This window comes from Anser anser (assembly GCF_964211835.1).
Source record: "Anser anser genome assembly, chromosome: 3".
In the NCBI taxonomy this organism is placed as follows: domain Eukaryota; kingdom Metazoa; phylum Chordata; class Aves; order Anseriformes; family Anatidae; genus Anser; species Anser anser.
Window position 1 is genome coordinate 5,888,410 of NC_139722.1, and position 27,925 is coordinate 5,916,334.

Sequence of the window (27,925 nt, forward strand, 5' to 3'; positions counted from 1 at the left end):
GTATTATGCTCTTATTTTTACACTTACGCCTGCTTAATTTTGTTTAACAGAGACCCATAAATGAAATATATATCTTTGTCAAACTCTGGGCCTTGCTCAGCAAAATCTGTAAGCGCATGCTTAATTTGGAGTCTATTGGACCACACACATACTTGCATTAAACACACACTTAAGTGCTTGGCTGAATTTGGGCAATCACAAACCTGATTCTCATTCACATCAAGGTCTTGATACATTATCTGCCAGTGTAAATGAGAACTAAACCCACGGTATTTATATATAATCTGATTTAGGCATAATAGATGCAATCCTGCAACATGCTGAATTCCCTAAACTCCCATAAGCTTCAAACTGGAGACGTTTAGAACACAATAGCGGACTGATCTTACAGGATCAGTCCTAGCACAGAGAGAAAATACATAATATAGTGCCTTTTTGTTTGCCCTTAAATTCTTTTGCCATCAGATAATTAATGTACCTCATTAATCTCATCATACCTGAAATTGGTTTTCGGCTGTGGACTCATCACAAAACCCTGGGGGCCAGAGAAATCTATGAAAGCAGTGTATAAACAGCATGATCTTTGTTTCTTATTTGTGCACAGAAAGTATACTTAATTTAAGCATAGTCCATCAGATTTTCATCCGGCATGTTAACCTCATAGCAGTGCACTTTTCTAACTTACTAAGAATGTATTTGCAGTGATTACTGGCTACATTTTTATGACAAGTGTGTTTTGCCATGTTCCAGCAATTTTGTGGATGGCATTTACTTTTAGATACAGTCAAGTCTGGTTAATCCATCATGATTTCTTGGTTTGTTTCTCTGTCTCACACATTTAGCCGGTAACCAGTCTCGCATCTTATGGATATCACTGATGAGCCAGTATTTTTCTTAATCTGACTAGAACAACTCTTTCTAAATTGATCGGATTACCTAGGTATAGCTGTATTTAAATTACATGTAGAGATTAAGAATTATTTGATGAATAACCACACTTAAAAAAATCCCTATAATGGAAGCATCTCAAATAATTATTTTGCCTTTGATCTGCACATACAAATGAGACCTTTAAGGAGCTTGCAGGGAGTTTAGCTGAAATTCCACAAAGACAGAAGTAGAGAGGATTCACACAGTGAAGTATTTCTCGTGCTAATACACGCTGTGGTGCCATCTCCTCTGCCACTGAAATGCCTTCTGTAAGAGCTGCCCAGCTGTAGTGTCTCACCTAGAGTAACAGATAAGGGAAAGGGGATAGCTGTGGATACATTTCATTCCACAGATACTTGTGTTGCTGCCCGCTGACATCTGAGGTGTCTGTCTGTCCCAGCAAGGGGATTTTTGTTCTGCCGTCCCTCCCTAGCTGAAGCAGCACCCTTTTTAATGTTCACCCACAACCGTTGTTGCGTGCAGGTTGCTTGGAGACACTGGGCAAACTGCATTCACGGTGTAAAAACCAGAGAATAAGTTACCCGTCATTCAGCCCTTTCCATTTGGAGCTGCTTCCAGGTGTTGAGGTATCTGCAGAAGAGGAAATCTCCTAGCAGGGATTAAAAAATGCTGAGACAGAGCAGAGTAGTTTGAAAATGGTACAGAGAACAGCGTGGGCTACTCGGTGTGGCACAGAAAGGGAACCTGTGGTTGTTCCTTAGATTGGGACTAAACCATTCTGAGGCTTTGTGGATTAAAAGTGAGGCCGTGTTAATATAACTTCATAAGATTTCCATGTTCTGCCTGAGTTTTTTAGGTTAGCCTTGAAAGAAAGCCTCTGCACACGATACCTATCTGCTATTGCCATGGATTTCAGCTGAAGCTAGGAATACTTGGTAACTTAGAAAATCAATTCTTGTAGCCCAGATGGAGTAAATGTGTCTTTCTTTCTGTCTTTATTTATTTATTAAGAAAGTCCCTTTTTAAGGAGCCTTGAATCTTAGTATTTCAGCTATATATTGAAGTTCTACTCTGGGGTCAGTTTGGTTCTGCAAGTTCTGTCATTGCAGCCAGATGCTTTCAAGGCTGCGATGCTGCGATGCCTCTAGAACGACCAGCTATTAAATCTGAATTTTCAGGGAAAGTGTAGCTCTAGAAGTACTGTGGGAGTTTCATTGAAGTTCTGCTTTCTTCAGGGAGCCCCTGCACTTGTGGAGATTTATTACTCTTTGGTAGCAATCATTTAAGAAGTGTATCTGGCATTTACATTGCATAAGGAAAATTAGGTGGTTGGAGGCAAGGAGGAATTGAAGCCTACAAGTGGCTCTGATAGCAAACGTGTTTTTCTTAACAAATTATGTATCGGCAAATAGTGCCCCTCTCTGCCAGGATCTGTATTTCACGCAGACATCTCAAGCATGTTATCCGAGTTTTCTTCTCTCTGGCAGCTCAACCAGAGCTGTCACATCACAAACAACTTTTTTCTTAATATACACATCTGGCGTTGGCAGTTGGACCAACTTCATAAGAGCACATGATCATCATTCATTACAAGATTAAAAAGTACCCCATGGCATCATTGATGTTTTTTAACTTTGATCTTTTGCAGTTGTGATTCATCTCAGTTATAAAACTTCCCTTTAAAGGAACACAACCAATGACTTATTAGAACCTTCATTCTAAGTAGCGTAAACATAAAATTATGCACGTCTTTACAAAATGTCATTTACTTTGTTGCCAGCTTATCATTTTAAGACATGACATCATGCTTAAGATCATGAATTTGTAAGGCTTGTTTATAGGCAAAGCACTTTGACCTTCTGCTGGCAAGTTGACTCGAGCAAATAAATGCTGCATGTTTTCCAGCAGCAGCAGGAGCAGCAGCAAGACAATGACAGATATCACAATCATTTAGAGCCTGACATTAAGCACGCTGAACAGTCATGGCATGCAGTGACTCCAGTTGGTATTTTGGATGCTCAGCACTTCAGGAAGTCAGGTTCTTAAATTTAAATGCCATTTAGTCGTATTAAACATGCGCCCGTAGAAGCTTGCTGCTTTACCTCTCTATTATTATTTTAACATATTTTAATAGAGACAGTAATGTCAGGTTGCTCTGTTAGGAAAACCTACCCATTTCTATGTGAGAAAAAGTATTCTGATTATTACTCCCACGAAAAGTTTTTTTTTTTCTTTTTTTAAATTATTTTAGTCTATCTAGATTACCAACCAGGGACATCTACTGGGTTGCAGAGTCTCTGTGCTGGACCGAGACAGCACGTTGCATTCTGAGTGATGGAATCAAGGGGCTGGATTGTATAAGGTTTTTGGGAATCATTGGGAAATCCTGCAGATATTTATTTTTCTCCTCGTATCCCATATAAAACCTCTGCCATATACAGATCTTATCCAGCAGAGCTGCCTTCCAGCTGGGAGGGCTGAAAGAAGTTTTCTGGAGAACTGAGTTGTCATGAGCTCATAACTGACCAACAGACAGAAAGATTTCACTGTAAAGGAATTACAAGAAAAAAAAAGAAAAATCTTTTACCTATATCCCCTTTAATGCTTTGCCATCCCTCATTACAAACACAGAAATAATGATTTGCCCTTCCACAGCGGTACCTGTGGAATAGGAGACAAGCCCTCCTTCCTGGCTGCTTTTTCTGCAAACACAGTCAGTAGGGAAATCATGAGGAAAGAGGGAGGAGAAGTGCATATATTTTTATATTTTGCCTGGCTTCCAAGGACTTCAGTTCATCGCCAGTTAAAGATAGTCTCGGAAGTCACTGACCACAATTTTGTCTATCAGCGTGAATGGAAAAGTAGCTGTGAGCTTTGGACTGGGATGTTTTGGTAGGAGGAAACTACTGCATTTCATTCAGCTCCTGAATATTTCCCTGCTGCCCTAGCTTGTAAGGTGCACACATGAGGAAAGGTATGAGCAAACATTGCCTTTTTGTCCCCGCACGCTACAAAAGACAGCAAAAGAGAAGCGAGAGCTTCTGGTCAGCCTTTGTATTAACTGTTTGGCCGGCTGGCTTATAAAACGCAGATAAGCGATTGAGATTTTTGAGATTCCTAGACTTAAAACCATAACAGTGTTTAGGAAGTTCTCTCTCTTTTCTTTCAAAGGCAGAGGGTGGAGGGATAAGGCTGGGGCTAGTGGAATGTGCTTGTGAGTAGAACAGCTTTAAATCTTTTGTTTTTTTTTTTCCTTTTTTCTTTCCTTTTTCCTTTTTATTTCTTTTTTTATTCTTTTTTTTTCTTTTTCTTTTTCTCTCTCTCTTTTTTTTTTTTTTTTTTGTTGACTGACTGTCAGGAGCTGGGCTGGTGGCCAAGCAGGAAATGACACATCGAGAGGCATTTGTGTTGTGCAACATTTTGTGGAACTGATGCAAGGATACATTGTCTGTTTACGCATTCCTTCGCTAACAGCCTGCATGGCAGTAATTTTATTCAGGGACACATGGCATGCTACAGCAAGGAGCTAGATCCTTAACATCTCTTTATCCAGAATTATCACAGCAGTTAAAGCATGCTGTGTGTCCCCAGTTTAGAATATTCTCTGGCTTGCCTTCAAAAACCACTACACCAGCCCCCTTCCTTCCCAAGAATATATTGAATTTTTTTCACTGCGGTAAATTCGTGCAGTGCAGAGAGGTATAGTTTGCAGGGGAGGAAATTTTACAAGCAGGTTGTACTCTGCACATGTGCTTTGCACCAGAACTGCAGCACAGCAGTTTTTGCAAGCGATAACATTGCCGAAACCGAACATGGAAGTTCGCATCTGCACGCGTTTGGGCACGGCCAGGAGGTTTTAGCTTAAATCAATGCTAAACACCCTGAGATACGATGAAAAAGTCCCGAGTTTTCATCTAAACTGGGCTTAGAAAATCTGTGCCTTGTGCTGGTGTCTTTCATGGTGACACATCTCTACTGAAATCAGCTGGGTTATTCCAGATTTCTACCAGCCTCGCTGGGAGCGCAGTGGGCGCTTTGGTGGTTTGTAAATTGTTCTGAATGACTCTGCAAAGTTTAATGTTTGCGTTACAATGCCCCTTTGTAAGAAATGAGGCAGAATGTGATTATACGGCCCAAGAAATGTTTGGCGTGGCTGCGCTGCGGGGTTTAGGTTCTTCGCCGTGCATATACTTCCCATATTCGAGCCGAGTGGGTACCACAGGGCACTTGCAGGCTGGTGGTCCTGGGCTCCCGTGAGCAGCCTCAGTGTTTCTGGTCCCAGGGGCGCAGCACCAGGCTCTTTCTGCAGTGTGAATGCCAGACATAGTTTCACTCGGTATCATTTGCTGCTGGTTTATTTTTGCTAATGTGGAATTTGACAAAATCTCATTAATTCAGGTCTGGAGAAGAGTTCCTGAGCATTTCCGGAGGCTGTGAGAAACTGTAGGGGCGGTTTAGGTGTTCCTCGTGAGACGTGGCAGGCAGTACGTATGCCAGTGGTTTAGATTCGTGTCTCAGATAGGTGTGTAACCCGCAGAGCAGGGCTTCTTCCAGCACCCCGACCGTGGTGCGTGCCTCTCTGGAGCAAGGTGACCAGGAGGCTGCTGGTTTGGATGGTAGCTGCATCCCAAGGACCAGCAGCTCTGTGTTTTTCCACTGTGACTAGAGAGGGGCTGGGTCATAAAACTCACAGTCTGAGGAAAAGTCTAAGACAAAGTTGTATCTTTTCCAGTGATCACACCTTTCATCTGCTGGTACAGTGCGTAGGGTAAGACGAAAGCGAAACCTACTTAGTTCACTCACGGCTTGAATTTATAGACTGCAGTTGTGAAAGCTAAGTGATCCTACGGGACACTGGCTGGCTGTCACCGTAAGAGGACATTGCTGTGATGGCAGCTGACCGTGGATTCCCTGCTAGAATGAGAGGGAAAAGACTTTTAGAAGATGATGTAAAACAAGTGGGCAAGCCTGACCCTAAAACCATTCCCTAAGATGTGCTCGCCAATAGTAATGATTTCTATTAGTCAACTGAAAACAGATCATTTCCATTCTTTTGTAGAGGGGTCATTGCTTCAAACAGCCTTGTCCTAGTATGTTTGGCATGTAGGATGACCATTATGGTGTTTTTTGGTATATCGCAGCTATTGCCATTTGTATTCAAAAGGTCTTTCCAAGCCACAAATAAAATCATGGCCCTGTTGTGCTGCGCAGCTGTATGATAAGAGAGTCTTGCTCTGAATAGCTTACAGCCTCCACTGAAAATACAGATGGAAAAAGGGGTTATAACCAAACAGATGAAGTCAGCAGAGTAAGTGAATGCACTCTGCATCTCCATATGCCACAACTAGGAGGAAAGGAAAAGTGAAAGCGATGTTTATATATGTGACACTATATACAGATACTGTGGAAGAAGATGGTAGAAAAAAGGCTTTGAAGCAGCTTTTCCCAGACCACTTAGTTCAATTCTCTCGCCCCACAGGAACTTAAACTCTTGTACACCTTCACTTTTGAAATGCTTTTAGCTTGTTGCTTCTAATATCAGCATTTTTTTTCCTCACACTTCAGTGTAGCATCTCTTCCCTCCTTCCACTCTAGAAAGTGGGTTGGGAAGAAGGGAACAGGGCAAATGTGCTTGGGAGATACTGCATCAGAGTGGTGTGTAAGTAAAGCACTTACATAGATCTTCCTCGCTAGCGAGGCCAAATTTCTTTATACATTTTGTATAAAATTTATTTTTATTCTCCACATAAACTTAATTCTCCACTGAAACATGGTCATCCCAGAAGTGAGACACAGATGCTGATTTAACCAGACAAGGAATGCAGAAGAGGAAATGAGGAAGAACATCATACTTAATTGAAACTTCAGGGGAAGAAACTTGGTAATGATCTCATGCTGCAGCATGTTTGGGGTGCCAGAAACCTTATTCTTAGGAAGACAACCAGGTTCCTTAATGTGTATGTCTGCTCAGATCCATTATTACACATCTCACGTACTGTAGACCTGCTAACTGAGCACAGTGCTGTCACTGCCCGGAGAAGACAGTGGTCACTGCTGGCTGAAGATAGCTTTCAGCTCTCTGAAAACTAGAAATGTAGGGTAGGTTTCTCCCGTAGTGAATGAAGAGACCCAGGCACTTCCAAGGAGTGATTCATCCCACCTATCTTAATACCTATCTTAAAATGGAATTAATTGCCCTTGAGGGGTGTCCATCCCTTTCCATTGATTATAAATGGAGGCTAGATGACTAGCCTAGACTAGGCACCCTGTTTTTGAGGTGGATGAAGTCAGATGAGATGATGAGATATTATAGTTGTAGGGTGTACTCAATCATTGCTATTAAATTCAGACAGCCTGAGTTAGCTTTCAAGCAGGTAGCTCAGGTAGTGAGAGCCATACAGCCACAGATATGGAGCTCAGCGTGGATTTTCCCGGCTTCCTGGGGCGATGTTTTGTCTTTTACTGAACTATGAACTGTCCATGCTATATTTCTGACAATGTAAGGATTTGTTTATAGCTGCCTTTGAAGTATCAGTCCAGCTGCTGTAATGAGTGCAATGCAGACACATCTTTAAAAATGGTGCTATCTACATCATTTATCACTTCTTGCAGGACTTAAGTAGCCAGGTACTACTCAGGTCCTACTCAGCTTGGCTTGTGTGAACTGCTGAGATTAAAGCTCAGGTTATTTAGCGGTTGGCGTAGTATTCGGTAACATTCTCACCCTAATTAAAATATTGCAGCCGTGTAAGAAACAGTGTAAAGGTTATAATACATCTTATGGGTGTTACCTACAAAGAATACCGGGGAACTATACCTGCCCATTCCTGGTTTCCCGCAGTAGTAGGCATGGTCTTAAATGTTACGTGCAGTCGGAGGCAGTTGCGGTGTTTTGTTTCACTGTTCTTAGAGTAAGTTAGTAAGTCAGGCAGACAATTCTGTACAGCAGCTTCACATTGTTGCAGAGCCTTCTTGGAAAGGAGCACTTGCAGGCACTGTTGTAGTACCGGGTATGGTTGTTTACTCATGGTAAATCCTAGATTAAATGTGCAAAAGAAGTCCAATTTTAAATGGCAGTGTTAAAAAGGATCAGAAATTCAGAGATTACCCATCAAAAGTGGATGGTATTCACAGTTATTTGATGCATTTTCAAATATGTATTTTCAAACCTGTGTTTCTCTCTGCTACAGAAGCTGGAAAAGAATAGGGACTTGGACATATAAAACACTGTCACTGGGTCAGACAATATAGAGGGCACTCTGCATGGACTACATATATATCACAGAACCATTGAATGGTTTGAGTTGGAAGGGGAGCTAAAGATCATCTAATTCCAACCCCCTGCCATGGTCAGGAACACCTTCCGCTAGACCAGGTTGCTCAAAGCACCATCCAGTCTGGCCTTGGGCACTTCCTACAACTTCTCTGGGCATACATTCCACATTTGTACAAGACCCAGATTCTTATTCAGATTCTTAGACAACAACATACTACAATTAATTCAATTTATCTAGTGAATTTATTAAGCACCGTAGACATATGAAATGCAATAATGTTGTTTCCAGGCTTGTAGGACACCAAATAAATTATGAATAATGTACTTTTTTGTTCCTGGGATCTCTTGTTACTGTAAACATTAGATTTGTGGAACCTTTTTTTTTTTTTTCCTTTTTTTTTCCACACTGGACACTTTTTGGCTTTGATGATCTGGGCTATGGGTCCACTTACATTTTTAGTCTTTTTTTGATGTCTTTGAACAATTGTCTGTAAAACCAGCACTATAATAAAATTACCACCTCTTTAGAAAGAAGTGTTGAATACAGAAGAGGGCTCAGTGTTAGAGCTGTGAATGTAATTTATTCAGTGTTTTAATTCATCACCTAAGCAGTCCAAATGAAAATCATTTTTGTAAAGGGACATATGGATAAAATTTTCAGAGAGACACAGGGTGGATTGGTTTGCAAGTGCAGTTGTCTAAAAGCTAGATATGGTGTCCCAGCTAGTGGTCAGAAGAGAGAAACAGGCATGTTTAAAGGCTGATTTAACCCACCCTACATATCCACAAGTTGTGCAGATCTCTGAAGGTGAACAGTGACTATTGTTCTTTAAACCTTTTAGAAGGGGGCTTTAGAGTCTGCTTTTTCAAAAGTCGCATTGAAGGGTTACTTTTTGAAGTCTGTCACATTTTAGTATATTTTCGGATGTTGGTGAGCCTCTCCATGTTAGACATAAATAAGCAGTATGCAGTCTTTTATGTTTTCCTCCTGCTTGAAACTCTCGGGCAGTCTGCAGAAATGTCCACCCTGGTTTGAAATGTTCCCTTTCCCCATGCTGATGTGCTTATTACTGTTCCTTTCCCAGAGGCTGTGGCCCCTGCAGCTCAGCAGTAGTGTGGCTTTTATATGGGAGCCTCCTCAGCTTCACGGCAGAGTCAGACGGTTTAATTAACCTTTATCTTTTGCTTTGGAAGAATGAGCCCAGGGTATGCTTATTACTGATGTGAAGAAGTCTCACGCAGCAGTATTCATTGCCTGCAGTATGGCACACGGTCATGAGCATCCCTGAGAATTAGGACTGCAGAATTACAGCACATGAAGGGTACGCAGGCTGTATTTATGTAGGGTCTGTGCTCCGCATGTATGCTGGCTTACCAGCCTATGCATTTAATTTCACTCTTCTTGATCTCTGCTACTTCTGAAAGACACAGATGGCAGCAAAAGAGAAACCTGATAGCAGCTGGCTTGTGGAGAATCTTTATCATAGACAGGTATGAGAGAGTACTAAGGACTCAGTGCTCCCAAAATCCAGATAACAGGGACTGTTCTTTAGATACAGCTCAAGGATGAAGGAAGCTTTCTGGGAAGCATGTTTACTTTTGCGTGAGGTACAAAGTAAACACCTCACTAAATATATACATGCCATACCACATTAAGAATTAAATTGAGAACTATTTTTTTTTCTGTGGTGACTCGGTGTAAAAGGGAATAAACAGTAGATTTAAGGTAGGTAACAAGGGGATACTTACACGTCAGATAAATAATAACATGTTGACATAAAAGAAACAGATCTTATTGATTAAAGGGAAGATATCTCTAGTTCTTAGGTCTTGCTTTATGCATATGCTACAGACAAAAATTACAGTAGGAAAAGTTCATGTCTGAGCACACATAATTTGGAAATGCCAAGATTACGGTTACCAGTGCAGTTTTAATTCATGCCTCTCAAGTATGCATGACAAAAGAGTCCTTCATTGTACGAACATATGCTGGTTTATCCGTCGGACAGCAGTGTCCTGTGGGATAGAGCGTGGCCACTTATGTGATCCCATACCTTATTTTTTCACATGACCCCATGACAGAGAGAATTCAGTCCCAAAGTATTTGTTAATCCTGAGTGCCCCGTTTGAGACACACAAGATCATATTTTTCAGAGCTTTTAACAATATATAGTGCTTTATATGTTCAAAGCACAGCTCTTGGATTGGGTTGGTGCTTCTGAAGAACGAACATGAAGGTCTCATATATGGCACTGGGAAAGGTATGAGCACACAGTGAATACAATCTGTGAACACTTGGCTTTGAGCAACTGAACTATTGCCACAACAAGAAATTGTGTGGCAGGAGCATAAAATCCGTGGGCCAGCAATCAGCTACCTTTGCCAAGCTGCAAACAAAGCTTTTAGTTGATAAAACCCAATGAATTTCCATTCAATGAAATTTTATTTTTCAAAGTTTTTTCAAAGTTGTCAGATTTTACCAAATCTGTCTGAATTTCCATGGAAATTACAAAAGGCATATTTCTGACAAAAGTGCTAACCTGCAGAGCCAAGTTTTTCCACTCCAAAATACAGTGACAAAAAAAGCTTCAAGAAATTATTGCCAAAAATGTTTTTTGAGGCACTGCATTTTCCCTTTGCTAACTCATTTCCAGGAAGGTTTGAGCCATTTTGGTCAAAACTGAAGGAGTATGCTTCTCACTCACGCAAGAAAAAATTGAATCCAAACAGTCAAAATTTGGTAAACTCGCAATCAGCAGAAAACTTACAATTTTGGGCAACTTCAACAGCAGGCAATCCTACAGGCCCCACCTCTAACATATTTAATCTATCGTGTTATTAATTTGCACTTTAAAACAACCCATTAGCTGCAATGGTAATTCTGTGTAGGGAATGTATTGCGCAGGGGCAGCCTTTCCTCGTGGTCTGCCATGTCTTCAGCATTGACCTGGATGGGTCAGGTCCATGGTAGTGACTGAAAGGCTCTGAGCAAGGCTCCATCTCCAGCTCGAGCATGATGTGGCTCCTTCCTAAGTGCCAAGGACATGCTGGAGAAGGCGGTGTCCTTTGGAGAAGATGGCACGAGGGCCACCGCGGCCTGCAGGCCCTCTGACGGCATTGGGGTTTACTAGGCCTCCAGGCGCCGGCATTTGGCAGGACTCTCTTTCCCCACCCTGAGCCTCTCCACAGAGGCAATTTGGTGCGCATACACTTCAACCGAATTGGCACAATCCGCGCAGACATTACAGGCTGGAACACACCCGCAATGCGAGTAGTTTGTGCAGTAGACCGTGACTCCTCCAGCACGCCCGGAGCGCGGAGCCAGGCCTGGCTGCGAGTGCTCCTGCAGCCCCTCCGCAGCGCCAGTGTGCGCAGCGGTGTCAGTTTTTATTTGCTTCTGACAAGGAATTTTTTTTAGGGGGAAAAAAATAAAAGTTGTTTAAGAACAACAACCACAGGAAATTAACATTGAAAAACTACTCCAAACTCTGCCCTAAATAACTTCCAGTGCTGGATTTGGGCTGGTGAACGAGCTTGGTTTAGTTTGGGTGAGGGGCAGCCACAGCCTGGACCCGGACACCATCCAAACACAAAGGTGGGCCAAATCCAGACCCAATTTTGTCACTGAAGACCAGTTCCAGTCAGTGCATGTGAAGAAAGGCACCTGAGAGCCTCCTGGGGAGGGTGTGGAGCTGTGTGAAACCCAGGGCAAATTACCAGCCCTTCTGCAGAAGTAAGCGGAGCATTCCTTGGTAATAGGCACATCCAGAGGCACAGACTTTTGTATTTTGTATACTCTGATGTAAGCTACTGAAACAAGGCTTTCTCTTAGCTGCCTTCTCCTTCTTTGGATTTGCATGACTCAGAGTTGTGAAGATGCTGGGTCCATTTAAAACCAGTGATACAAATTGTTTTAATAAGTTTTCATCTTGGTAGATTGGACGAGCTGGTCAGAAGCATCCAGAGTTGCAATTCATGCTTGAGATCTGCTCCTTTATAGAAATCCTTCCTTCCTGTTTAAAATATGCAGGCTCTTATTTGCAGATGGTAGGTGATGATAGGAGTTATGGTGATGGCTGGGTCTGTGTTTGTACGAGTGGCTGTGCAAACAGAGCAAAAGGAGGGGTCCTCCCTGTTTTACAGTGCTGGTCGAGCTCTCCAAGCTGTCTCTGGCTCCATGGGCCATAGAAAATGAGGAGACCATGCCCTTCACGGTATCTCTTGCTTTCAACAAGCTTCAGCTTGGTCAAAGAGAGAGCAAGGCCAGTGAGAAATGCTGCAGGAAAATCCAGCTGCTGCAAGACATTGTGCTGCAGGGAGCTTGCTGCTTGTCTCATTGTTGTTCACTGGACCAGGCTTAGGGATGACTGGTTTGTTGTGGGTTTTGGTACTTTTTTAAAGTTAAAATAGCCTTTATTTTGGAGACAGATAGATTGCAGTGCCGAGCAAAAGGAACCTTCACCAGCAGTTTTATTTTCCTCCCTACTACAACTTCATTTAAGCTTTTTCCCATTTCCTTTACTACCGCGGTATTCCCATCCTCAGGAGCCAAGCAGCTGAGGGCTGAAAGAGAAGTGTTGTCAGGAGAGTGATTAAAACAGGGATTGATGCAGCTGGGAGCCAGGGTTCAGTAACCTCTCTGGGCCTCCGCGTTAGTGTTATGTCAGATACAGTAGCTTTACCATGCGAGTTGAGTTTATGCGTTTTTTATTGTCTCTTGCTGCCAGAAAACGTTGACCCCAGAGTGGCCGCACTGTGTAAGCAGTCCGTGGTGGAAGGCAGCACGTTCCGAAAATCATTTACGTTCCCTCTTTAATTTGTCACTTATGGGTCATATCTTACTACATTTACATTTTTAAATTAGTTCAGTGTGCCCTGAGCTCTGGTTCCAGAATCCAAGCTGAAAACTTCCCAACTTTACGAGTTATTAAAAAAATTCCAAAGCCCTCACTTAATTTACATCCAGTATGCAGAACAACTTAAAGCTATTAGAAGGCTTCACATTTTTATAAGGACATGAGTTTGGGGAGAGATTAGATTGTAGGGTTCATATGCAATATGGAACAGTTGCATATACTTGATCACCTCTTCAAAGAGGATCCTGTCAAGTGAAATTTGGCCCAAAATTTAAAAGGAAAAAAAAAGTTTTGGCATAAAAAACAATCTGGTCAAAATAAAATGGTTTTTCCAACATAAATTCCATTAAAAGTAAAGCCAGACCCAGCAAATGTTTGAGATCTCCCATATGGACTGAAGAATAGTTTTACATTGGATCACAATGCAGTTTTTTGGAGAGCATTTGAGACTGCTCCTGTTTTGGAAGCGTGCTCATGTCTTGTTTGAATGACGATTTAGACTGTGTGTAGCAAAACCCAACGTTAGCATATCTGGAACATCAGCATAAAGGCTGTCTGTCAGAAGAAAAAATTCTTTTTAAAGAGAACAGAACACACCTACCCTTTGACATTTTTTTTTCGTTCTTTAATTCTCGTGTCAGCAAGTTCTGAAGACCAGACCTCTGTGGTCAGATGAGTAAGGTAGGGATGTAGGAGGACAGTTCAGTGGCTGAGACATTTGCACACAGGTCCTCCAGGTCTGTCATCTGCCTCTGATGTCTTTATGACATTTCACAGAATCACAGAACAGTTGAGGTTGGAAGGGACCTCTGGAGGTCACCTGGTCCAGCCCTCCGCTCGTGTGTCCCTTGTTGGTGCATTTGAAAAAAGCAGATGTCCAAACTTACTGATATCCGTGGAAGTTGGATACCTCATTCTCTTGGTCTCAGCTCCTCTCGTATGAAGTATGAATCAAGGTGTTGGTTTACTGGAGTTATGTTTTTAAGGCATATTCCCATACAGGGCATATCACAACATGGGTTAGAAAGCCTCAGTTTCCCTTGATAAATAAAAACATACTTTATTTTTATTTTTATTTTATTTTATTTTATTTTATTTTATTTTATTTTATTTTATTTTATTTTATTTTATTTTATTTTATTTTATTTTATTTTATTTTATTTTTATTTTTACTCCATCCTCAAGATGAGAAGAAGCGTTTTTGTGTTGTTTTTTGTTTTTTTTTTCCATCCTGTGAGCTTTGAGCTCCCAGCATACAGACGTGCTCCGTATTGCTGTGTCAGAACAATGAAGCTCTCTTAGGCCGCAAACTCCAGTTCCTTCAACCCCTTGAAGGCATTGCAGGAGGTAAAGGTTGGCTCGTAGGTGTGAGCCTCTCATTACATCAGCCCTTAATCAGAGCTGAGTAAGTGGTGCTGCTTTCAGAGAATGGCAAGCACCAGGCTCTGCTTAGGAGCCTTCCTCTAGGAAAGCTTTATTCTAGTACAGGCTGCCGAGACGAAAACCAGACAAAACAGAAAATCCAAAAAGATGAAACTTCTACGGGATAGCCAGCCTCCCCGCGTTCACTTTACACCAGCATCATGCCGCTGGCTGCTGATGTGATTGCAGTCAGGTGCGGGCGCTTTCTGCCAGCTCTACGCTTTGTGAACCTGGGGAGCGAGTCGAAGAGGGTTTGTGCAGCCGAGGGGAGGCAGCTTCCCGGCCGTGCGCGTGTGTGTCTTGCGGGGTGGGGAGGGAAGGCATCCTTAAACAAACACGTGCAACCTGCCGTTTTAGCTGCGATGGGAAAACCAGCTTGACAAGAACGAACTGCTTCGCCAAGCGACATTCAAGGGAGGTTGGTGGGATTTTAAACAAATCTCCTTAAGCGAGCATGAAAACAAGCTATTTAGCGCTCATTAATGTCTCAGGTTAAACTCTTGAATAATTTGTCATGGTTAGGCTCTTTCGGTTTCATTGGTGTTTTTCTAGTGACTAACGAGATGACAGCTACACATGCTCCTCGGTATGCCACTGTTCACAATAGGGTTTAAAATTGTGTATTTGTTATTGATGTCATTAAAGTGATGGATTTGAGCTCGGTTTCTGAGGCAGCCGACTGGGTGGTTAGGACTAATTTCTAGCAATGGTTTTGGAGGTTGAAACCAAAGTGTGTATAAAAGGAAATGTTTCTTCTTTTAAGCAAATAATTTGAACCCAGATGAATGAAATTTAAGCAAGTGGGCATCAACTCGGAGTTAATTTTGACATAGTTGTCTGGAAATCATCACCAATTAAAATATTTTTATGAGCTCGAATGTAGTATTGTCTTTCGGTGCTTATGTAAGAGAGGAACAAACTGCTTGTTTAACCCCAGCCTGGAGACTACTGGCCAGAGTACAGGACTGAAGTCGCAGCCATCTGGAGCTGCAGCGAAGGCACGGTCCTTGGCAAACCTAACCTTGTGGGGGCAAGGCGACTGCAGCATGTGAGCTGCAAAATATGGAAATTGGAGCAAATCGCTTGCACCGGTCAGGATGTGCGGCTCATTTACAAACGAATCTCTCCAAAGGCTTTTGACTTTTTCAGACGATAATTACTAATAGAAAAGACAGACGTAGCCGTTTGCGTCCGCTTCTGCAGTGAGAGAGGGTTTGTGCAGGATGGGGTCTCCTGCAAAAATCCCGCAGTGTGTCTGGGACGTGCAAAGAGGATAGGAGCAGCTCTGGAGCCCGGGAATCCTAGTTCAGAGCAAAAATGACTCCCTTGGGTTGTTATAATGAGGCTCTTTCATGTGCTCCTCCAGACTGAATAGCTAGCGAGATAGCTCCTTAATTTGTACACACACCTTTCACACCTGCACATAAAGAAAAGCTTTGATGCCAAGTGCTTGATGGAACAACAAAATGAGTATGTGCAGAATTAAAAGGATACACACCACGCTCAAATATTTGTATAGTTTTTTAGACTCTGCACATTTAAAGTAATAATGAATACCCTGTCTGAATGGGAGGAGTAGTGTCTGCATTGTGAATTTGGCCTTTTCATGAGAGCACCATTGTTTTTTGTTGTTTTTACATTGCTAAGAGAGTTGAAATGCTGAAGACTCGAGTATAAATGTCTGTTGCTGTGTTTCCAACCACAGTCTCACTTACTCAATGAGACAAACTTTTAACATTTAAATTTTTCTTATTAATGTTTATTGAGATTTTTGCATTTTCTTTTATTATGCTATATGAATACATATACATATATATGTATATAATAATGCTGTGTGCTTGTGAAACAGTCTATCATGAAGTTTTTTCCCATCCCATAATTATCATCATTTGATTCTCGTGCAGTGGCGTACTTCTACTAGTTGGGCTCGCAACGCTGCAGACAGGTGATCAAATATTTAAACACAAACAAAACTGTTTAGATCTAACTTACAGAATCATTGTAGCTTCGGTATGTATGCACGGAATTTGCTCTGCTGTGAAGTGTTAACACTAGACCTGTGCACCACTTGAGTCTGAAAGAAGGTAGACCTGAAATTGCACTTCATTTCAGCCTCCAGTTGAGTCCATACTGAGAAAATTTCAGGGCTTAGACACGTGCTCGAGTTACAGGGGATGACTGTGTTACCACATGTCAGCTGAGCCACTGCAGCTGCCCGGTAGGTGCTCCTGGCCCTCCCCGTGAACGTAAGTTGATTTGATTTAGCTTAGCCCTCAATAAAAGAGGCTTAAGATAAGTAGAATCACTGCACACTTGCGGCAGTCAGAGAGCATGCACGCAGATGGTTGCCATCCAGCTCCGGGACGCGGTAGCCTATTCCACCCCAGGAGCGTGGCTGTGTATCTTCATGGTCCCGTATCGGCAGTAGTCGAGGCAATTTTTTAGGACAATATTTGCATTCTCTTTTAAAAATTAGTTGTCGAGTCCCTTAGAATAGGTGGGTTTGTTGGCTTGTGTACAAATGCTGTTTCCAGTTCCCCCTCTCAGCCTCCAAGCGTTGCTGATCGCAGAAGAGCAGCAGAGGAAACCGTGTCAGTGTTGTTCTGAGGGACTCGTTCAACACACTAATGAATTTATTCCTCAGCCTGACTGGGGACAGACATCTTTATAGAAACTTTGAAAGGTATTTTAGACCCTGAATTTTACCACTTTTGACTTTTCAGATATTCTGAATGTGGAGAAATACCTCGCATTTGTTTGCCTTGCAATTCCCACACTCCACAGCATTTAGCACATAGCAGCCAAGGGCCAATTTAAGGCGTTTGCTTTTGAAATCCCCTGTGGCGTCCCTTGCTTGCTGAGGAGGGTGAAGTTGCAGGACTTCTCCAGGGTGTAGGCAAAGAGCACGATCGTGAGGTCCGTGCTAGGAAGCGAGGCTGCACTGTGAAAGTGGGCGAACCCTCAGCCACGTGCAGTAAGTCACGGCTGAGCATCGCGTTGGACTTTCAGCACGAGTGATAACTCTTTTAGTCATTTCAGCTCAAAGTGCATTATCTAAGCGTGTACCTCTGGATTTATAACAAGATATCCTCAATCTGTTCTTCCTCAGCAAGTTATGACCCTCCCTAGACTAGGGATTTGAGAAATTAGTGGGTTTGGTTTTTCCACTTTCTCCACCCTTTTGAACAAATGGGATTTCTAGCTCCTTATCTTGTGGACCTTCTGGGCCATTTCTCTACTCTGTGTCTGTGTAATTTTCTAGCAGGTGGTGTCTATCCCTGTACTAACATTTGGTGTCCCTAACAACATTTGGTTCTTATTATATGTAGATACAGACAATCCATGGATAATCATAAACATACATGTCCATGGGGAAGGTCCCATCTCTTCCCTCTGGATTAAGATAAAATTTTTCTAAGGGAGGAAAAGAGAAAAAAGTGGGTCAGCATGAGGTAACTCCCTGAGCTCCTTCGAGAGCCCAGGCTGACCTTGCAGTCAGCATTTCTCATGTCCCCATTCAGTGGAGGAAGCAGATAGCAAACCCTACCTCAAGTACCGTAGGCGAGGTGTTGGGGTGGAGGCATCTACCATAAGCTCCTTATACTCCCTGCAGGTCTCCAGGAAACCTGGGACATGTGCAAGCCCTGCGATGTGAACAGTGACCAGGTTTCAATTAAACATCTCGGTGAGATTGGCTTCTGCTCTGGGAACAGAGAGCAAGCTCCAAAAAAGTCAGCGCCCATTAGCCGAGTGCCTAAGCAAGATTTATTTTTTAAAGCATTAGTTAAAAATTTATGGAGTTTGGTAGGCAAAGGAAGTGTTAGCCAGAGTGAGCTTTACAAGAGCATCAGAAGACCCTAAAAACAGACATCCTAGAAATACTGACAGTGGACTAGGCGTCAACCTGCTGCTGCAAGACTTGGTTGGGTTTTTCACCCCAAAGGGATTAAAAATAATTGAGTTGTATGAGAGGGGAGAAAGCCTTCAGGCTGTTTTAATCTGGAATTCTGCAACCTGACGTTAATGAGAAAAACAATTTTTTGGGCCATTTTTTTGCCAATTCATGTCTACATTTCAGACAGTAATAAATTGTCAACTTGTTTGTGAAACACTTGGCTTGTTGCATTTCTAAATGCAAAGTACCAAAGCAGTTACTGTGAAATCCCATTTTGTTTTGGCTCATGGTATTGCAATGACCTCTTTTGTTGTCTTTTGTAATTAATAACTTGCTTTTCTGTCACTTCTCCTTGCTGCCCATATAAATATTTCTGAAACGGAGCCTCTGATATTTGCTAACCCTGCCTTTCGTTAGCAAGAGTGAGCACATGGGAGCAATTTGGGATGCCAGGTGCGTTCCTCTATGTGTTACCATTCGGCGTGTCCCTCCTGTTCATTGCAGTGCTGATGCAGAAATACTCAGGTAGAGAAGAAAAAGCTGTAAAAAAGGTGAATTCTTTCCTCTTGTTACTGTGATACTTGCAGCTGTGCCGACAGAAGTAGCTCGTGCTTCTGCTGCTCCGCACGTGTAATCCAGAGTGCAACCATAAAATAAAGGGAACCTGGAGTAGCCAAGAAATAAATAGCTTCTCTGCTAGCATACCTGTCTCTAAAGGCTTGCAGTTTATGGAGGAGTGGAGCACATTTGTAAAACTATAATTTTTAAGAAAGTAGACTTCAATATCTAATGGTACTATAGCTAGAGCAATGAAAGCTGAGTGAATGGGAAGAGGGGAAACCACCCCAAATACATGTGCAGCAAGTGGTAAGAGAAGGAGGGAAAAATAAGATGAACGGGAGAGAATGAAGAGGAAATGTTTGCTGGTCTCTAGTTTTTTTGTGTTTTGTTTTGTTTTGTTTTTGGAGGAAGCCACCAGAGAATAACAAAGAGGAAGACAAAAAAAAAATAGATTTGGTTTAAAAGGAATCAAAGAAGGAAAAAGACGGGGAAAGAATTATGTAAATATTATTTATTTGTCCTGCTGGCTGATAAATTACTTCCTTCTTACTTGCTCCATTGAAAACTGAGCAGCCAGCAAGTTTTGGATGATCATATTAATAACATTGGTTTATCTTCAGTAATTTCTAAGGCATGGAGAGAGTTCTCTAGAACCTGTTAATAAACTCTGCACAGTACTGATGGGAAGAGAATGATCTCTAACAAGCCCATAATTTCAAGACTAATTGATCAGATGCCCCATGAAATAATTGTTTTGAGTGTTGGCAGTTTCCTGTAGACCTCAACATAGGGCAGGGTGGCTCTTTTCCCTGCTCGACAGGGTTTTAGTTCTCCAAAAGTATTGCTTATTAATTCTGGGGTGTTATGAGTCACGTACTACCAACACTTGCTGCCCTGTTTGACATGGATGAGTGAGGCTAAGCTTGCATATAGTAGTCAGGTAAACAGCCATCCCGTGTGTTCAGGCATGGGGAACAAAGCTTCGCAAGTTCCATCGCAAGAAACTGAGATCGGTGGAAATCCCCATCAAAATAAGGAAGGATATTTCTCTCGAACCAGCAGCCCGTGCTATTTCTGAAAAGACCAAGGAAGCGATGGCATTTCCAGAAGTTTTACCTTTAGGGTGTGGCATAAAACTAAGGATGTTATCATTTGTGATCAGAGATCTCGTTGTACTTTCACAAGCACATTAATAGTGGCCCACGGATGCCAGCCATTATAGCCATGTGAGTATGAGTTCTTGTTGCTGCTTTGTATGATAAGCAATTTTTTACGTGACTGCTGAGTTCCTGAGTTTTGTTCAAAATCCCCAAATTACCTGACATTACACGTTGTTGCTAAATGAAGACTGACTTCCTAGACATAGGCATGGTTCTGCCTCTTGAGCAAGAAGGTGAGATTTGGGCTTAATGATCTCAAAGTGGAGTGGCATCTTGCTAAGATAAAGTAGATTGCCTCTTTGAACTCAGTTCATCTGTCAGAAAGTTAGATCAATTTATAGAGTGAATCAGTGCTCAAGTGCAGTTTTCCTGTCTTTTTTTTTTTCTTTTTTTTTTTCTGGTCCTTACTAAAACCTCAAAACCACGATGGGTAATTTCCCCAAGATCCACTTTAGACGTTTGTGGCATGTAGCGTGAAGCGTAGGTGCAGCTGGCCAAACCCAGGCACTCTTATCCTTGTGAGCATTTTCCTTCTGCTTCAGCGAATCACACAGGAAAAGCTGCCACCCCTCTCCCCACAAAACCAAACGCTAACCGGAATAGCAGTACTGGCCCAAATCTTGCTTCTGAAGTAAGTGGGAGTTTTGCTGTAAGCTCAGAGAACCGCATCTGGCCATTTCTGCCCTATTTAACATCTCTCGAACCTCTGCCTCCATTTGCCACACCTCAGCTGACAACCGATTATTTTTCCACGGTGCTGAGACCTTATCAAGCATGCAAAGCTCACAAATAATGTTTAACCACAACTATTGCCACAGGAAACTTTGGCCCAAAATTTAGGTTTTGTTTCGAAACAGAAGGTTTGGGGGAGAGAGAGAGCATTGTTCAACCTAGCTCGGACAAAAATACGTTGGTAGCTTTGCTGTCACTAGCACTTTCAGTATGTCTTTGCTGTGTCGAAAGGCTCACTCAGAGCATTTTCACAGAATCACAGAACTGTAGGGGTTGGAAGGGACCTCAAGAGATCATCGGGTCCAACCCCCCTGGCAAAGCAGGTTCCCTAGAGCAGGCTGCCCAGGTAGGCGTCCAGACAGGCCTTGAATATCTCCAGAGAAGGAGACTCCACAACCTTCCTGGGCAGCCTGTCCCAGTGCTCCGTCACCCTCACCGGGAAGAAGTTCTTTCACATGCTGGTGCGGAACTTCCTGCACTCCTTTTTGTGGCCATTACCCCTTGTCCTGTCCCCACAAACCACTGAAAAGAGGTTGGCCAAATCCCTCTGTCTCCCACACCTCAGGTATTTATACACATTGACGAGATCCCCTCTCAGTCTTCTCTTCTCCAGGCTGAACAGACCCAGGTCCCTCAGCCTTTCCTCATAGGGAAGATGCTCCAGGCCCCGTGTCATCTTTGTGGCCCTCCGCTAGACTCTTTCCAGGAGATCCCTGTCTTTTTTATACCGGGGAGCCCAGAACTGGACACAGTACTCCAGGTGAGGCCTGACGAGGGCAGAGTAGAGGGGGAGGATCACCTCCCTTGACCTGCTGGCCATGCTCCTTCTAATGCATGCCAGAATTTTGCTAGGGCATGAGAACTAGAAAGTACTGCTGACTTAACAAACCAACCTGATTTAGTTGCATCAGTAAGAGCAGCTTTGATAATGGTAAACAGAGGTGAATACAACTTTACTGGAGGTATAATTTTTTTGTATTTCCAAGTGTCAATGCCACTGCTAAGAGGGTGATTGCTCACTACCTTGCCCTGGACAGACAAGAAATGGGAGAAAATCCTCCAGACTTATGAGGTGAATGGATAACGTGGGAGGAAAAGCAGTAAGTCCAAGGGAGGAGCTGGCCTTGCATCCAGCACTTGCATGATCTGGAGCTGAGCATCAATCCTCCACCCCGTAGCAGAGCATCCTGCTCCTGCCCCACGTACAGAAGACTAGGGCTGTGGTAGGACAGGGAGCTGAAGCATTTAGAGGTGGATTTCACTATTTACATGACCATAAATTATCTGTAGCATAATGTTGAAATTGCCATTAGAAGAAGATTAGAAACACGTTTCCTGCCCAGTTTCCTCGCCGCTAGGCCACACAGACGCAGAGCGTGCCATTAACCGCTGCGGAGCCGCGGTACCCAGCTGAGGAAGGTGCTCACTGGGGAGCCTCAAGCTGCGCCTCGGCAAGGTTTGCAACCCATCAAGAAAACAAGGCCATGACCCATTCGGTTCTGCCCTGCTTGCTGGTGCGTGTCTGGTTTCTGAGCTGACGTCCCAGCCACTGCTTTCTTTTTGATCTGGAGCAATGAGCATTTTACACTGAATTCAGAAAGGCTCTCTGAAAAATCCCCCGATCCTGCAGCAAACCTTCCTCTTCCTTCACCCTCTTGCTACCAGGAATTAGGGCTTTGTGATACCACAGGCAGATTGGCACACCAGTATGTGTATGCTTTCTTCGGATTTAATCAGATTTGCTAGTCTGAAATGTAGCATGTTTGCTAATTTCATAAACTAGCTACCGTAACTAAAATCAGACACAATAGCCAAAAAAAAGCCAGATTGCATTTTAGTCCAAAAGGAATATTTCCATGCATAAAGGGTGGTCTCCTTTCTCCCTTTAAAGTCTCCTTTAATCATTGTGTGTCTTGGTTAACATCCCTGTTTTTACAGTATTCCCGTAGTTTACATTCAGAGTTGGATAGGTGATGTTTTAATACATTTCCTATTGTTTTTAGTTGAAGCAGTTTCATTTTGCCTGGATTTTTACCCACTGCTGATTGAAAGATTGGAAGTTTTGCCCTCCGGTCTGTCTAGTTGAGGTGAAGGATCAGCAACGCAGGGTGGTTTGGAAAAATGTTCTCGGCAAAGGCTCCGCTTTGTGCTCACAGCATAATTCAACAAAGAATTGAAGCACATGCTGAAATTTAAGGCTATATTTAAATTTCCTTGTACTTGATGTGGGGCACACATTTGTATATGGCCTGTGCTATTTCAGGGTCAAATGTGGGAGGTAAAATAATTGCATAGGAAACCTCAGCAATGGGAGAAGTTTCCCTTTGTAAAGATGGTTACCCCAGGTTGATGCTTTGCTGCTGCATATTCTGGAGGCTTCAGTCTCAGTTTTGTTGTCTACCAACCAAAGGGAATTAAAGCAGGAGTCAGAGGCAAGCCTTATGCGCTGTGACAGGTGCTAATCTTCCAGGAAATTCATCCTACATCCCACCCATTAAGGGAATTTTATATAAAAATGGTTTAATGTCTCTTTAAAGGTGTCAGCAAGCATGTGAGGACCACACAGCTTGGGTTCCACTGCAAGTAATGGAGTGAAATTGTCTGCATAATTATTTTAGTTGGATTGAGAATCTGCAGTCCTCTCTCGCTTCAGGAAATAAACCTCTGTTAAAACCATATGGCAGTATTCTCAGAAGAGATGTGATTACAGGGCCACTTCTCTTTCAGATCTCCAGGCAGACTTAGAGAAAGTTGTTATGTTTGTGCATAATTAATACTTTTTTTTTCCTTGTGAACAGACACAGAAATTTCATTTTTAGCATGTGTGAAGGTGCTGGTGTGGTTGCATAGCCATGTAAGCTTTCATTTCGGTTTACTGAAGCAGCAATAAATGATGCTGCCTCTGAACAAAGTCAGAGACCCCGAAGAAATGTGCCACCATGTACACATACCCAAACTGCATAACAAAGAAACACCATTAACACAGAATCACAGAATCACAGAATCACCTAGGTTGGAAGAGACCTCCAAGATCACCGAGTCCAACCTCTGACCTAACACTAATAAGTCCTCCACTAAACCATACCACTAAGCTCTACATCCAAACATCTTTTGAAGACCTCCAGGGATGGTGACTCAACCGCTTCCCTGGGCAGCCCATCCCAGTGCCCAACAACCCTTTCGGTAAAGAAGTTATTCCTAACATCCAACCTAAAACTCCCCTGGTGCAACTTTAGCCCATTCCCCCTCGTCCTGTCACCAGGTACGTGGGAGAATAGACCAAAAACACGTGTCATGATCATTTCAGCGCCGCTTTTACAGGTGTCACTAGGGTTACCCTGGTTTGAAGCGATGAGAGCTTGACTAGCTTCTTGTCAATGCACTCACGCTTCTGATTCTGCCGTGCTGTGGTCCTGAGCTTGTGGCTGGGCAGCGCCCTGCTCCGTGTTCAGGATGCTCGCCGCAGCGCTCAGCGCCGCTCCTACCCGGTACCCGCACCCGCCCCAGAGCTGCCGGGGGAACTGCTCGCACGTTTTGGCCCGTTTTTCGTGTCTCTGTTTTTGTGAAAGCAGAGAAGGAAACATCCAAGCACTAAACATGAAGGTGTGAAAACCACAGAGCTTGGTAGAGTTACAATCATCTCAACTGGCAAGCGAGCGTGGCTTGACTTTCACTTTAAATTCAGCAGCCGCAGTTCTCCTCTTTCATCAAATTTGTACAAATGTACATCCATTTATATTTTAGCGAAGATTTGCACCAGAGTTAACAAGAAAGCAAGAAACGTATCCTAGAACATTATCAGGGACGATCAAAATGTTAGCAAACCAACCATTCCTAAACACAGTCAGAAACTGTACCAAAGGAAAGCAAAACACACAAAAGCACTTTTTGCTGTCAAATCAGAGGGATGGGCAGAAAGTAAATTACCACCATGAGAGATGTTCTGATAGAACCACCACACCCAACAACATAGTGTAATATCAGCAACACAGAGAAGGGAATGAGTTTTCCTTACTTTATGCAAGAGCTGTGATTTTAAACCAATGTCCTCTTGGCCATGTTGTCAGATACTTGGAGGATACGTGAGGTAACACCCTTGGCAGTAGTTTGGCCATCTAAATCCATCAGGGATTAGAAACTGGGTTCAGTGTTGGTCCTTCAGTCAAAGGGAATCATTAGCACACTGAGCCTTTTGTCAAGGGAGGAATAACTTGTTTGGGCATCAAAACTGGTCGTTGCAAGGAGCAGCAGTGATGGGGACACTCAGAGCCAAACCCCTTTGCTGCTGCCCAGAGGAGAATCATTCCATGGGTGTTGTGGGTGAAAGGACAGCCATCCTACCTGGAGAAGAGTTAAAAAAAAAAAAGAAATTTCTTTCTTTCTCATAGTGCTGAGCTTTCTGTAGACTTTTACCTAAAAAATAATTGATTTCTTTTCTTAAACCTTCACTTCCTTGCAGTTTGTGTTGAAGCTGGAAAAAAAATTTCCATCCCTCTTGTTGCCTTTTTACTTCATTTAAATTGGTTAAGACAGATGAGTTTTACTTGTAAAAAAAACCAAGGCAACACACCACTCAAATATATCCAATTTCTTCAGCATCACTAGCATTGCTTGTTTTAGTTTTCTTGGACAAAATGGGAACAGCACTTTGTGTTCTATTTTCCATTATTCTTTGATGGAATTAAATCAAGTTTGTGCTTAAAGAAAAGAAAATCCCTCATATGAACTTGTTATCCTGTAATAAATGGTGCCTATGGCTTGGGTTTTTATTTCATCAGTGGAAAAGGAAAAAAAAAAAAAAAGCAGTAGGGCTAAAGGTAGACTACACAGCTTGTATCTAAAATTCCATATCGAAGGGTTCAAACACCTAACTTTCACCGTTATAGTGGAAGCAGCTATGTTATTCCTAAAATGAGTCATAGAACATTAAAAACAAAGGGAATAATAAGGTTTAAATTTCTGGAAGCTCTAAAAACTTCAGGGCCAGTCTGTCTCCCACTGAAGACCATGGCAAAACCTCTGTTCGTGGCTCTGGCTGAAAGCTTGGGCTCCATACGATCCCATTTTTCCAATCGTAGGTTCCTTTTTCTTTTTTTTTTTTTTTTATTATCCTGAGAATTAAATGAGGATTTGCCACCCACAAAATGAAACCCAAGGAAAGAAACTTGCTTTAAATAGAATGAGCTATAGAGATTATATTAATAGCATGGGGATGATGAGTATTTCCAGAATTTAAGTACTTCAGTGTTATTTTGGACTGTTTTAAGAGAACGGCATAAAATAGCCTTGTCACTCTCGCATTGCAGAGATGTTTTCCACTGGTGCACTGTGGTGGGCATCCAGACTTCATGACTCACCAAAATAATAATAAAAAAACCTAGAGATTATTCACAGTGCGTGCCAGTGATGATCCAATGCGCTCCCACATATTTCCGAACTAGCGGCTTACGTACAGGTAGGGCTGTATGAGCGTGCTTGCATACGGCTTTGAAAGCTGTTAACTTCACAGCTGCCCTCTTGAATGACTTGTGATTTTTATAACTAGGCATTTACAGCTTCTGTTTCTTTGAATTTCCCTTACTTATTTTTTTTTTCCCAGAGGATTGCACCCACAATGTAATGCCCAAGTAGTTTGCTGTTTAGCAGTGAAATCACGGCAGTGGTTACAGCAGGGTGAAAGCAAATCCCGTGGGCTCTGATCTGATTTAAAAACTGAAACCGGGGCAGCTCAGGGCACTTGTATCAAGACAGAGCTTCCCACGTCCAGTGTGCTGCGTCCTGTCCAGCCCAGGGGGGCAGCGACCAAAAGTTCATGTCTTCCAAGTTCCCCTGCTGTACAGGAGAGGGAGACTCACCAATTCCGACCTAAAACTCAGGTCCTGCTTGGAGCAACCTGCTCTGCCATACCTCGAGGAGCAGCCGCTCAGCACTAACCTGATGCTGCTAGAAGCAGTGGCAGCGGTGTTTGGGGTTTCCACGGTCTTCTTGCTCAGCCCCCCAGTGCCTCAAGAGCCCACCCCTTGATGAAGCAACCAGGAAATCCTACGGGACATCCTCTCCCGTGGCAGCCCCGGCATTTCTCAGGCTGTCCCCGGGTGTCCATCAGCTCCGACAGCCGCTCGGTGACTGGCATCACCCGCTGCTTGTGTTGGACACCCTCCAGCGGCCTCTCGCAGGCAGGTCCCCCCCGCCGCCCGCATTCCTCGGGATTTGTTACCTTCTGGTAGCCAAACTCGCAGGCAACCGGCTGGCGAGATTTATTCTCCAGGACTCTGTTTTCCTATTGTTTTAAGTTCACGGGAGGCTCCCTGTTGCTAAACAAACTTTACAACCGTAGGCTATAGGGTCAGCCCCCTGCCCGAGCCCTTCAAAAACGATGATGTGCCTGGTGGCCAAACTCAGCCCATGAGCTGTGTCGCCTTCCCCTTGGTCTCCCCAGGGTTTTGGCTTTGTTTTGATGCGAGGCATCACCTCTGAGCAGGTTAAATGGCTCGACTCTGGAGTAGGGACTGAATTAGGAACCTACAAAGCTTTGGCTGGGGACTTGCATATCATAAGCTTACGGCGCTTTGCTGAGTTTCGGATGTGATATTGTTAAACAGCTGGTCTGGGGCAGCAGCAGTCAGCCTTAGGGCTTGGGAGTTTTAATGCGAGATGAATGTATATAGGGTTGGAGCTTCTGTAGCAGGGATGGGCTTTATATTTGTGTAGCTCACGGCCAAATTTAAGTTTCTACCAGTCTTTGCTACAATTGTCAAAAAAATAAGCCCAGTGGAAGTGGGTAGAAATGAAGCACAATGAGGAGCAAATAATGCCCATAGCGAGGCTGTCTGGTTGGAAAACCTCAGCATTTTGTAGTCTTTCACTGTGTTGAGGAGTTCCCTACAGTCAAAGAAGACACGGATTGTCCAAAACATTTTGCTTCCTTGCCCAGTGATTTTTTTTTCCCCGAGAAATTTGTCATTTTGATGGGTTTTGTTCTTCTTACTGGCATGGGGAGGAGGTTTTGCTAAAACACGTGTTTTAGCAGAAGGGGATGGCCAAGGCTACTCTGTGTGTGACCATCACTCTTTGAATAACCAGCAAAAGAACAAACAAGAAAGCAACAGCCAAAACCAGCTGTAGACTCGTA

The 27,925-nt window shown here is 43.1% G+C and overlaps 1 protein-coding gene and 1 long non-coding RNA gene across 2 annotated transcripts in view; both read left to right on the forward strand.

The window, feature by feature from the left end:
* RUNX2 (RUNX family transcription factor 2) overlaps positions 1-27,925 on the forward strand; it is a 155,212-nt gene that overhangs the window by 76,022 nt on the left and 51,265 nt on the right. The gene's annotated exons all lie outside the window — the stretch shown is intronic.
* On the forward strand, positions 3-25,613 carry LOC310896890. The gene is made up of 2 exons (XR_014581902.1): positions 3-21,116; positions 21,203-25,613. It is a non-coding gene; the product is annotated as an uncharacterized lncRNA (long non-coding RNA).